This window comes from Salvia miltiorrhiza, chromosome 3 (genome assembly GCF_028751815.1).
Source record: "Salvia miltiorrhiza cultivar Shanhuang (shh) chromosome 3, IMPLAD_Smil_shh, whole genome shotgun sequence".
Classification (NCBI taxonomy): Eukaryota; Viridiplantae; Streptophyta; class Magnoliopsida; order Lamiales; family Lamiaceae; genus Salvia; species Salvia miltiorrhiza.
The window spans coordinates 32349369-32363199 of NC_080389.1; the positions used below are offsets into that span (position 1 = coordinate 32349369).

At 40.2% G+C, this 13831-nt stretch overlaps 1 long non-coding RNA gene across 2 annotated transcripts; it reads left to right on the plus strand.

Moving 5' to 3' along the window:
- The first annotated feature begins 9559 nt into the window (after positions 1-9559).
- On the plus strand, positions 9560-13474 carry LOC131014125 (uncharacterized). Of its 2 annotated transcripts, XR_009098070.1 has the most exons (3): positions 9560-10680; positions 12645-12706; positions 13234-13474. It is a non-coding gene; the product is annotated as an uncharacterized LOC131014125 (long non-coding RNA). The 2 variants fall into 2 exon arrangements; XR_009098069.1 differs by lacking the exon at positions 9560-10680 and having other exon boundaries at positions 11761-12706.
- The last annotated feature ends 357 nt before the right edge of the window (positions 13475-13831 follow it).

A 13831-nucleotide genomic window follows, 5' to 3' on the forward strand; every position in this document is an offset into this window, starting at 1 on the left:
AGTTATGCCTTTCGGACTAACGAATGCCCCTGCAGTATTTATGGATCTTATGAACAGAGTCTTCCACGAATACTTGGATAAGTTCGTGTTAGTGTTCATAGACGATATCTTGATTTACTCAAAGAGTAAACAAGAGCATGAGGAGCATCTGAGGATTGTTTTGGAGAGACTGCGAGCTGAAAAGCTTTATGCTAAGTTCAGCAAATGCGAGTTTTGGCTCGGAGAAGTAAATTTTCTCGGCCATATCATTTCGGCGAGAGGGATTGAGGTAGATCCGGCGAAAGTACAAGCAGTACAAGAGTGGAGATCGCCGACTACGCCACATGAGGTCCGAAGTTTCCTAGGATTGGCAGGTTATTATCGACGATTTATTGAGGGCTTTTCAAAAATTGCCAAGCCATTGACGCACTTGCTAAAGAAGGAAGTTAAGTTCGAGTGCACGGATGATTGTGAACGAAGTTTTCAGGAGCTGAAAAAGAGACTCACCACTGCCCCGGTGTTATCCGTACCCAAGGCAGATAAGGAGTATGCTGTTTACACGGACGCGTCGAAGAATGGTCTAGGATGCGTGCTTATGCAAGAAGGAAAAGTAATAGCATATGCTTCACGACAACTAAGACCACATGAGATGAATTACCCGACGCACGATCTAGAGCTCGCAGCAGTAGTACACGCCTTGAAGATTTGGAGACACCACCTCTATGGAGTTAGGTGTGAGATTTACACAGATCACAAGAGTCTCAAATATTTCTTTGAGGAAAAGGATCTGAACATGCGACAAAGAAGATGGCTAGAGTTGGTAAAAGATTACGATTGTGGAATCAATTACCACCCGGGAAAAGCCAATATCGTCGCCGATGTGTTGAGCAGGAAGAATCAAGGGGAGTTAGGATTTCTCCTTACTCGAGAGAAGAACTTGATCAGAGAGTTCGAGAAGATGAAATTAGAGGTAGTAATACCACCCCAGACGGCAGAAAGCATGATTGCTATGCTAAGTATTACCCCCGACCTACGATCGAGGATAGTCACAGCGCAGAGGGAAGATGAAAAGTTTGAGAAGCTACGATCAAAGATCCGAGTTGAGAAGATGGATGGATATCATGAAGCGGCAGACAACGCCATCATGTTTGAAGGACGCTTGTGTGTGCCTAATGTGGAAGAGTTAAAGAATGAAATCATGAGCGAAGCTCATGACACCCCCTACGTTGCACACCCAGGAAGTACGAAAATGTACCAAGACTTGAAAACAAAGTTTTGGTGGGAGGGCATGAAGCGAGAGATAGCATCCTTTGTTGAGAAATGTTTAGCATGTCAACAGGTGAAGGCACTTCACCAACGACCCTATGGGAAGTTGCATCCACTAGAGATTCCCGAGTGGAAATGGGACCATATTGCGATGGATTTTGTGACTGGATTGCCGAAGTCGAAAAGAGGGAATACAACTATTTGGGTGATCATTGACAGATTGACGAAGAGTGCACATTTCATCCCAATTCCAATTACTTATGGATCTGACAAGCTAGCTCAGGTCTATATTCGCGAGATAGTGCGATTGCATGGAGTACCGATGACGATCACGTCGGATAGAGATTCAAAGTTTACATCGAGATTCTGGACGAGCATGCAGAAGGAGTTGGGTACTAAATTGAATTTTAGTACGGCGTTTCATCCGCAAACGGATGGACAATCAGAGAGAACCATACAAATCTTAGAGGATATGCTTCGAACTGTTGTGTTGGACCGAGGAGTCCAATGGGAGCAAGTTTTGCCCCTAATTGAGTTTGCATACAACAACAGCTTCCAATCAACTATATTGGGACGAAGTAGGAGAAAGGAAGATATTGGGTCCCGAGGCCATAGATGAGATGATCACTGTTGTCCGACAAATTCGGCAGAGGATTAAGGAAGCACAAGACCGCCAGAAGTCTTATGCGGACACCAGGAGAACAGAGATTTATTTCGATGTGGGTGATAAGGTTTTTCTCAAAGTTTCCCCATCTCGAGGAGTGCACCGTTTTGGAGTAAAGGGGAAACTGAAACCGAGGTATATTGGACCGTATGATGTACTAGAGAAAGTAGGCCCTGTAGCCTATAGACTTGCGTTACCGCCGAGTATCGCGAATATCCACGACGTTTTCCATGTTTCACAATTGAGGAAGTATGTGTTTGATCCCAGACATGTTATCCACCAGGAAGAAGTATCTCTTAAACCAGACTTGAGCTATGAAGAGAGACCCGAAGCCATTCTGGACAAGAAGATTCAACAACTACGAAGCAAAGCAATTTCCTTGGTGAAAGTACAATGGAGACATCACAACAGAGAAGAAGCAACATGGGAACTTGAGGAAAAGATGAAAGAGAAATACCCCGAGCTTTTTCCCGAAGGTGAGTACTACAAATTTCGGGACGAAATTTTCTTAAGGGGGCTAGGATGTAACACCCCGTATTTAGTTACCTTACAATAGTATCGATAGAGTCGAGAGGGAGTTATTGATTGATGGTATGATGAGTGAAATAGAGATGTTAATTGTTTTCGAGTTGAGACAAAGTGCGAGAGATAGAGTCGAGGTAGTGATCTAGAATCACTATATAGAAGATTAATCTAGAATGACGATTAGAGTAATGACGAGAGCTGATCTGTTTATAATGTGATACCTTACGAGTTAATTGTTTGATGTTATATGATTTATATGATATGTGCGCATTTATATTATTTGAGTCAGTATAATTTTCGAAAATTAGCATAAATGTTTGATTACCGTCGCACACTTCTATATTCACCACCATTATTTTATCCTTTTTCCCACATGTGGAAATAGCCGATTTGATTTGCTGCTAAGGGGAGACAAATTACTATTCAAGCATTAAATGCTACTTATCCTGTGGAATGAGATTCTTGATAAAATCGAAGCGTCTCTCTCTCTCTCCGTCATTTCTCATCTTTTCGGCCCTTCGACTTCTTCACTCTCTCACGAATTTCTCTCTCTCCTCCATTGGAGACCAAGCTCAAAGCTTCACCAGTCACCACTGAGACCAAATACTCCGCTAAATCTAGCCTTAAACACTCTCCACGCTTGCTTCAAGAAGATTTGCTGAGTTATAGCCTGAAGAAACCGATAAAGACGCCCTTTTCTTGAAACTTTTGGAGTAAGTGTTCTGACTTTTCGAGTCTAGACTTGTTTGTGAGAAGTATGTGGTGATTTGTGTGAGCAATAAGATGTTTTAAGCATGAGAAACTTCCCCTTCTCCTCTCTTCTTCATTTTCGAAAAAAAAACCTGGGTTTGTGCCCAGTAAAAATCCTTCTTTTCTAAAACAAGATGAGATATGTGTTACGTGATGTTTTGTGTGTTATGTGATGATCTGAAGTGGTTAAAGTGTGTTTTACAAAACTTAGGCTTGAGCATGAGATTTTGCAAAACTGAGTCTGGAGATAAGAGTTTTTACCAAATGAGTTTGATGATGTTTGAGGATGGCAAAGTTGTTGAGTTTCCGAGTTGCTCTTGATTTCAATATTCTGCCTTGAGCCTTGTTCTCAGAACCGAGAAGTCATTCCTGGGGCATGCCAGAGAAATCGTTTCCCCGCTGGCATGCCAGAGAATTCATTTCTCCGCTGCTCTGTCAGCGAGTTCGTTTTCTCTGAAGTTCGATTCCTCTGGAGTTCGTTTCTTCTGAAGTTCGATTCCTCTGGAGTTCGTTTTCCTCTGAAGTTCGATTCCTCTGGAGTTCGTTTCCTCTGAAGTTCGATTCCTCTGGAGTTCGTTTTCCTCTGAAGTTCGATTCCTCTGGAGTTCGTTTCTTCTGAAGTTCGATTCCTCTGGAGTTCGTTTTCCTCTGAAGTTCGATTCCTCTGGAGTTCGTTTTCCTCTGAAGTTCGATTCCTCTGGAGTTCGTTTCCTCTGAAGTTCGATTCCTCTGGAGTTCGTTTTCTCTGACGATCGAGTCCTCTGGCGATCGAGTCCTCTGGCGATCGAGTCCTCTGATGTTTGATTCCTCTGGCGACAGAGAGTTCGCCATTCCGCTGGCAACAGAGAGTTCGCCACTCCTCTGGCGTTTCTCCGCTGCTCTGCCAGAGAGTTCATGATTTCACTGCCCGGGCAAGTTGATTCCTCTGCCCTGGCAAGCATTTCTCCGCTGTTTCGCCGAGCTACCCCGCTCAACTCGACAGAGTTTTTCCACTCCGACCATCGAGCATTCCTCTGCTCTGGTCCCCGAGTCAACTTATGTTTCCTTACTTGTGATATGTTTTTGAGTGAGATGTATGCTTAAGTGTTTATGCATGCTTATGTGCTTGATTGCTTTTAATCTAGCCTTCCGAGCGATGTTAAGAATAACATTAGAGTTTTATCATAGAGTCGAGTGATTAGACGGAGATAAGCTGAGAATGTTTATGAGGAGTGTTATATAGGATTAAGGCTAAGCTTTTTGTGAGAAAGTTTCTAACTAGTTCCTCACTTGTCACATGCACTACTCCGATGTTACAACTACAGAGACCAGTCGAGGACGCCAGTGAAGATCACTTCGAGTACCACCTACAGTAAGCTGAGCACTACAGGTGGGCAGTATGTTGAGATTATGTTGAGAATGAAACTAACGAGTTTTTCTGAAATGATTTATTGATGTCTATGAGCTTATCAAATGATGAATTAAAATGATGTTTATGAATTGTTTGACTTCCCAATATTTCCAATGATGAACTTGTGTGTTACCCTCTACTGATGAGACGAATTCAGATCCTGCCACAAGCAGGGTTGTGTACACAGAGGTGACTGAGAGCCGTCTTCGGGTCGGCCGGTCACGGTGCTTGAGAAGGAGGCCTACTTCTCAGTACCTTGATGATGATAATTTGTAGATGCGGTACATACATGTTGATTATTTGTCTGCAGACACTCCTTTATGATGTTTGATTATGAAAACTGCATACACAGCCTCTTTGACGTTAACTTAATTTCTGTGTATTGCTGATGATTATGGCAAGCATCAAACATATAGCTCTAAGAGCACTTTTCTTGTCTTTCGGCGCCTGCCCACTGAGTATTATGTACTCACGCCCTGCATATATTTCTAAATGTGCAGGTTAAGCATGGACGGAGGATGGCGTGGTGTTGGTGGGGAAATCGTTGTTTCGAGTGATCACCTTTTGATGCTTTTCCGCCTCTATGGCAGCATGATGTTTTTGAAGCTGTTCCTGGCTTATTTAAGAAATAGACTCTCGGCTATATGTCTTCATACATATAGTACGATCACCTTTTGTTGTGTAACTCTGTATATACTAGAATCCCTGTACATATTTGAATTACGACCTTTTGATTGCGTAACTCAAACTCCGATGTTTGACTTTTATGGAAATGCCGATGATTATAACCTAAAAGAATGTTGAAGTTGTTATGAGTTGTCTATGCTTCCGCACAAACGAGTTTAGTTTTACAGCCTTCGATCCTTCTTTCATTTAGTCGTATCGATACCCGGTCTACGCTATCACTAGCTAGGCGGCGGGCTGCGACATTATTTTTCTGCTGGCAGGTTGAGCTTGTGTGTCGGGTTCTCTCCTGAGTTAGTTGTTGCAGATTTATCATAGCAGGTTGATCAACTAGTTCTTGAGGATTTGGTGCTAGAACATATAGTATGATAGATTTTCATTTTAGCTATAACATAGTTGGTAGTTTCAATTTTGAATCGAAATATGCAATGATGATGTATACTTGATACTTGGTTCATTTAGATGATAATGGATGAATTTTTTGGATGATATATAATATTGTTATTGTTGATTTTATCATTTTGTTGTTTTAAAGTTATTTATTTATTTCTTGAGATAAATAACATAAAAATCGAGAAAAAATATTAAATATGCTAGTTGTAGTTGAAATACATAACAGTATAAAAAGTACAAAAAAATCGTAATTTATTTCTATCAAAAATAACGGTCAAAACCGTTATAAGAAGTAAAAAAAACTGTTAACTATGATGGGAAAAAAACAAAAAAAAATACAAAATAACGGATAAATTCTCATATATAACGGTAATAAACCGTTATGTATAAGCATTATAGATAACGGTTTCATACCGTTATGTATAGAAAAAAAACTGTTAACTATGATAGGAAAAAAAACAAAAAAAACACAAAACATAACGGAAAAATCCTCATACATAACGGTATAAACCGTTATGTATAATCATTATAGATAACGGTTTCATACCGTTATGTATGAGCGTCTCGTACCGTTATCTATTCTCACATACATAACGGTTTTTTAACCGCTGTCTATGATACGTATCATAGATAACACCACTATACACAACGGTTTTTTTGCTCATAGATAACGGAAAAAATTCGTTATCTATGAGCGTTTTTCTAGTAGTGGCAGAAACCGGAGCCTCATCAAAAATAGCTCTGTTCCGGAGATTCCAAAGGCTTCAAATGGAAGACATAACACCAACCCGCCAGAGATTGTTCACCTGCTTGCTCGCAGGCCTTTTCATCGCCCAAATGATCAAACTCCCAATCTCCTGGATCGACGAACCATCCACCCTGAACCAAGTGAAGAGGGAGCCCCAAACATGTATAGAAATAGCACACTCCCTAAATAGATGACCAATATCCTCGCTCGCATTCCTGCAAAGAGGACACCAATCCGGACCAATGTAACCAGAGCGACGCATAGAACTGGCCGTAGGGAGCCGGCCTAGAATAACGCGCCAAGTCATAATGGACCGGCATATCTGAATAAACGGCGCCCAAATTCACTTGCCCCAATACACAGCCGGGTAGCTAGGACGAACATGATCCATGGCAAGCGAAGAGAAGACTTCTCCAAAATGAGAATGAGTCCAAGCCCGGCAATCCTCCCCACCACTGATAGGAACAGACACTATGCCAACAGCAATGTCCGAAAAAGCCTGCAAAAAGTTCAGAGTGAAGTGCCAAGTGTCATCAAAATAATAGTCTGAAATTGGCTGCATGAGAAGCTGCTGTTCCACGGCCGGGATCCCAATCCTATCAACGAGTCGGTAGCCAAGTCAGCTATCCATCCAACAGAGAATAGAGGAACCAGAGCCAATAGAGCAATGCGTGTCACTGACCAAAAAACGAATAGAATCACGCGAACCCAACCAAATCGTAGAAGAAAACTAAGGAGAGGGAGGCCGCAAACAGGAGTCCAAATAACGTTGTCGGAACAACTGAAAACCCAATGAATCCGAAGTGATCAACAACCACCCCAACCTAAGCATGAAGCTCTGACTTATGTGAGAGAAAGACTTAAAGTTCAACCCACCCTGGGCCTTAGGAGCACAGACTCTATTCCAAGCCACCGAAGACCTTGGCTTGGATGCGGTGCTGCCCGTCCAAATAAAGGACCGACAAGCACGATCTAGATCATGCAGCAGCTTAGCCGGCCACTTGTAAATCAACATGCTATAAATAGCCGCGCTGTGAATGACTGAGGTGACCAGACAAATACGGCCTGCCATATATAGCTGCATGCCCTGCCATTGAGGAAATTGAGTAATAATGCGGTCCCGGATGCAAACCAGTCGAACAGAAGAGACTCGGCCAGTGAAGACCGGTACGCCCAAATAGACAAAAGGTAGGGAACCAGAGGAGAAGCCCAAATCCCTCTGAAGCCGACGACGCAACTGAAGGGGAACCCCTTTGCCAAAATAAACTGTGGACTTGGCTTTATTGCAGAATTGACCAGAGATATTAACATAAATCTGAAGAATAGACTCGATCATCCCGCAACTGCGTGTGTCAACTTTACAAAATAAAAGAACATCATCGGCGTACAGGAGATGGGAAGGAAAAAGCAGTGAACGGGACATCCGCATACGGACGATGAAGCCCCTATCCGCAGCATCCAAAAGAAGGCGGCTTAAAACCTCCTCAGCCAAACCAAACAAAATTGGAGATAAAGGATCACCCTGCAAAACCCCACGGGAGCAGCTAAAGAACCCATGTTGCTCCCCATTAAAGAGGACATAGATCTGGGCCGACTGAAAGATGACGCTGATCCACTAACGGAAAAGAGGAGGGAACCCAAAACTATCCTGAACAACATCCACAAACTCATAACTCAATGTATCAAAGGCCTTCCGGATATTAACCTTGAGGGCCATATTCCTCCCCTGAATCGAGCGTTCCATCCAGTTGACGCTTTCAGAAGAAAGCAGAATACACTCCTGAATAGAACGACCCGAAATAAAACCGAACTGATTGGCCGAAATAATCTCTGTCGCCACCACGTTCAACCGAGAGGCTAGAATTTTGGTGATGACTTTGAAGAAGAAATTACCAAGCACAATAGGGCGGTAATCCGAAATAAGAACAGCATCAGCCTTCTTGGGAAGAAGGCAGAGCAGATCGGAGTTGAGCCCATGAGAAAGATAGCCATGACAGAAAAAACGTCTCATGGCGGCGACCATATCCTCCTCCATCACCTCCCAAGAATGTTGGAAGAATGCACCATTAATTAAACCCATCAGAGCTAGGGGCGCTATTCCCATCCATGGAGAAGACCACCGAGCGAATATCTTCAGTAGAGGGGAGCGCAGAAAGCAACTCAGACTCGGCCAAGGAGATAGAAGATGGAATGTAACCAGAAATCAATGATTTATCCAAAACACCAGAAATCGGCTCAGAAAAAAGATCCTCATAGAAGTAAATCACATGAGCCGCCATGGTGGCCGGTTCCTCCGAGATAACACCATCAATACTAAGCTTCTTGATGATTTGGTTGAAACGATGCCATTTCACCATAGAATGAAAAAAAATGGGTATTCCTATCACCATCAGAAAGCCAAGAAACCCGACTTTGCTGCTGCAGATGTTCAGACTTACACAAGAGGATTGTGCCAATGCGAGCCTACAAACTAACCTCCTGATCAAAAAGATCATCCGTGTAACCCTGCTCATCAATCCCCTCTTGAGAGGGAGCTCAAGTCCTGCTGTAGCTCAGCCAAGTTAATATTATACTCCCTCCGTCCCAAATGAAATGGCCTATTTCTTTTCGGCACGGAGATTAAGAAATGTGTATAAAGTAGATAAAGTGGGTTAGTGGAAATTATTTAAATATTAAGTATAGAGAGAGAGTGTATTGCCAAAAAAGGAAACAAGACATTTCGTTTGGGACAGCCCAAAAAGGAAAACAAGACATTTCGTTTGGGACGGAGGGAGTAGTTTCTGAAGGTATCCCTGTTCCAGGCCTTGAGAGTCGAGCGAGACATTTTAACTTTTTCTTAACACGAACCATCGGACAGAGAGAATCGAGCGGCGAAGACTAAGAGACACGGATCTGATCCAAAAACCCCTCATGAGAGCACCACATATTCAGAAATAGAAACCGTCAGCCAGTCGGGGTAGAGGCCGTATCCTGGCATCTCAACAGAATAGGAGAGTGTAACACCCCGTACTTTTCCTATGATGTGAGATAGTGTCTTAACACTAATGAGAGAACTGAGATGTCGAGATGCGAGATTACTTTTTTTTTTATGATTAGATAAGACAGATTGTCTTTTAAATAGAGATACGAGTGACTAAACCGAGAATAGAGTTAGAATGATGAGATTCGAGAAATGAGCTGAGAAAGAGATGCTGATTGAATTGAGTTGAGATTTTATTTTATTTCCGACTACCGGGAATAGATTTAACAGATACTGAGTTATCAGAGTTTGACTGACCTATTAAAGAGAATAGGTATAATGAGTCTGACTTAGAGTCAAGAAAGAAAGAGCGAGAACCCTGATGGAAAGAGTCGGTTTGAGAGATGTCTAGTTTGTTTGTTTGCCGACTGCTTTGATGTGACATTATGTGAAATTACGTGACTAATCGATTATGTGATTCTCGTGATGTGTGTCACTGTGACCGGGTTATTATGATTTTTTATTCGAGACCTTAGCATTTGGAATTTTGATTGAGTTTCCAAAGCAAGTATGGGTTATTTTTATCGAGAAATCGAATGACGCCGGTTTATGAAAATTTTTCCGGGCATAATATTTTTAAAATTATTTTCCTACGAAGAGGAATATTATGATTGAGTGAGTGCACTAATAATAGTGCTATGATCATTATTTTGGTCACATGAATAATTATACTATGGTATTTTATTAATGAGTGACTTTACCATAGTTTTGTGATTTTTATTTAATCACCCTTCACACTTTATTTAATTTTCCCATACTATATGTTATATGCTTAAATGACTAAGTATGGAATTAAGAGAGTAGAGATTGAGAGTATAGAGGATGAGAGAGTGGAGATGAGAGTGTAGAGATTAGAGAGAGATTAGAGAGAGAGAGAGAAAAGATTAGAGAGAGAAGAGGAAAGATTAGAGAGAGAAGATCATTAATTACCATATATTGCATAAGATATGCAAGATCAAAATAAATCTAGCAAAATCCAAACCTCTCTCTCCCTCACTAAATTTTCGGCCATCACCCCTCTCTCCCTCACTAAAAATTTCACCCAACACATACATACACTCATCATCTTCTTCACCTCACATATCCACCATTTTCCTCCATTAGAGCAACCTTCGAAGCTTACAAAAAAAATACTACTAAACACCTCACATCACTCTAAAACTTTCCCTAAACACTATCTACCTTCAATTGATCAAGAAAATCCTTGAAGAAGAAGCTCCAAAGTAGAGTGAGAAAGTGAGAAAATTTTGGTAAGAACTTGGGTAAGTAATCATGTCTTTCTTAAAATCTTGTTTGAAAGATGATTGTGTAAGTGTATTCTTGAAGGATGAGCAAGAAAATCACCCCTCCTTTTCTTTTCCAAATTTTCGAAAAAATAGGGTCTCCACCCTTTCAAAATTTTTCCTTTTCTTTTCTTGTTTGGAGGTGAAAAATGAGAGTTATGTGATGTATATGGATGTTTGATATATGTTGTGAAATATGTGTCTTGAGATGTGAAATTTTTGATGGAAGTTAGTTTACCCTAAAAATGGTAACTTTTGAGTTAATGAGTTAAATGATGAATTGATGATATAAATGAGTCTATGAGGTGTAAATGATAATGATTGATGGATTAATTTAAGTATATGATGTCAATTGGAGTTTTTGATGTGAGTTAGTTTGTTAAAATTTAGGGTTATGTGTATATATGCCCTTATTTGTCAATTGATGGTTTTGATGTGAGAATAATTGGTTAAAAATGAAGGATCTTGGAGTAGATTAAAGATTGGTTTGTGTTTGTAAAAATTTCAAAGAGTTAGTTAGTAAAAATTAGGACTTTTTAGTCTATGTGATGTTTAAGTGTTTTTGCTTGGAATATATGTTTTTAAGCATGTTTGTAGTGTCTTTGTATTTTTGATTAAGTCTTTGGTAGGCTAAATAAAATTTTGGCTAAGTTTAGTTGGTATGATTTTTGAGTTTTTATATGATGTGATTTTGATGCTTGATAAAATGAGGTTTATTTGCTCTATGATCATTATGAGAAATTTTATCCATGTTTTGCTAAGAGTTTTATGTTGATACATGGATTTTCATAAAAATGTAATAAATATAGTTTTTATGATAAAAAGAGAGTAAATATGAGAATAATGAGATATATGATGAAAATGATCATATTTGAGTATTTGAGAATTTTCGAGCATGAAATTGAGAAGGAATTTGTTAGATATGTTCGTTGATGTGTTTTCTATGAGATTTGAGTGGATGACGAAAGAAAAGAGTCGAGATTGAGTATTACGAGTATTTTGATGTTTTTGATGTATTTGAATGTTTTTAAGTGCTTTAAGTGCTTAAAATGAGTTTTGATGTTTTTGCTTTGTTTAATTGTTGAGTTGAGCATGTTTACTTGTGTGTATGTTTCGGAGTCGTTTTTCACGACCCACTGACCTACTGTTTTCGAGGGGTTCTTGATACCCAAATGCCCTGAAACTTTTATGGTAGGTATATTTGAGAGTCTTGAGCACACCGGTAAAATTTCAAGTCATTTGGACTTCGTTTGCTATTTTTATAAAATGTAAAACTAAGACTGCTACATTCTGCCGAATTGTTCGGTGAGTAGCCAATAGAGTCATCGTTTCCAGTAGCTTTCCTTAGCATTCTGGAACCCAAATTTTTATGGTTGAGACCTTAGTGTCTTAGCTAAGTACCCACAAAATTTCAGACCGTTTTGACAACGTTTACTATTTTTCAAAAATCAAACTTTTCGGTTGCTAAAAACTGCCGAATATGGTAGACTGTAGTAAAACAGTCATATCTCCTAAAATACTTGGAGTTTTTGATCCTACTTTTTTTTAAATGAAACTGGACTCGAAGAGGTTTCTTTTGGTATGAGTTACGACCCCAGGAGAGGTCTGTACAGAGTCTGGTGAGGTTTTAAAGTTGAGTCAGTGCAGTGTAAAGCTTGTTTTTGACTTGTCTATGTGTGTTTTTAATATGCCTAAGTGTTTATACTTGTTTATGTGCTTGTTTGCTATAAGTTTGAGTCGAGTTGAGAGTTAAGTCGAGTATTGGATGTGTGAATCCTTAGAAGCCGAGTATACCTAGGGATTGAGTTTTAACGGGTAAATAGATGTTGAGTGAGAAGTTAGAGTAAAGAAGAGATTGGATTTAGAATTTGAGTTTCTGACTAAGGTTTGTTTTATCACATGAACTTTCGATGACGATGACGATGTGATGATGACATATGAAGGCCCGAGCGAGACGAAGCAGTAAGTTGCCTGATTTCTTTCCAGATTAAGCGAAGGACTTCAGGTGGGCAATATTTTGAGTATACAAATATTATCCGAGCTTTCTAAAATGATTTAATGATATAATGATGTTATGAGATTAACAAATGTTTTGAGATAAATGATATTTGAGAACTGTTTGACTTGCCAATTTTTGATGTTGAGCTTGTGTGTTACCCTCTACTGATGAGACGAGTTCGGTCCTGCCACAAGCGGGATTTTGTGCACAGAGGTGACTGTGAGCCGTCTTCGGGTCGGCCGGTCACGGTACTTGAGAGGGAGGCCTACTTCTCAGTACCTTTGATGATGATGAGTTGTAGATGTGGTACATGCATGTTGAGATCTTTGACAGCTGTCATTCATTCGTTTACTTATGATGTCATAATTATGAAAACTGCATGCACAGATTCTTTTAATGCTAATTTATTTCTGTGTGTTGCTGAGATGTGGCAAGTTTCAAACCTATAGCTCTAAGAGCATCTTTCTTGTTTTTCGGCTTTTGCCCACTGAGTATTATGTACTCACGCCCTGCATATATTTCTAAATGTGCAGGCTAAGCTGGGAGTGAGATTGGACTGGTGCTGATGGGGGAGAGTTTCAAATGATGTAAATTAAATTACTATTTTGCCTCGATGATAATAGAGTCTTGATGTTTGAATTACTTAGTTTCTTTTGAGATCAAGCAATACACTCACGGTTATGTGTCTTCATACATATAATCGGTTCGCCTTTTGCTGCGATACTCTGCAAATTATGCTTCCTTATGAAAAATGAACTATACGCGTTTTGTTTTTGTTCGTGAAATTCCTAATAATTAAAAAGTTATGACAATGTTGACGATTTTACCCTTGGGCTAATTTTATAAGATTTTCCTTAGCATGTTTTGACGTGAGCTTCCGCATGACGTTCACCTAGTTCTTCTTATCTTTCATTCTTTAAAAATAGTCGTATCGATACTCGTACCCCACTATTACTAGTGTCGGGTCTGCGGGCTGCGACAGAGAGTGATCGGAACCAAGCCTAGGGAGAACCAGCACAGAAGAAGAAAATCAGATATCAGAGAAGTCTTGAGTGAAAAGAGCTCTATCCAGTACCGACTCAATCGGAGAAGGAAACTTCCGCCGATCCGTCCAAGTGAAGAAAGGACCGA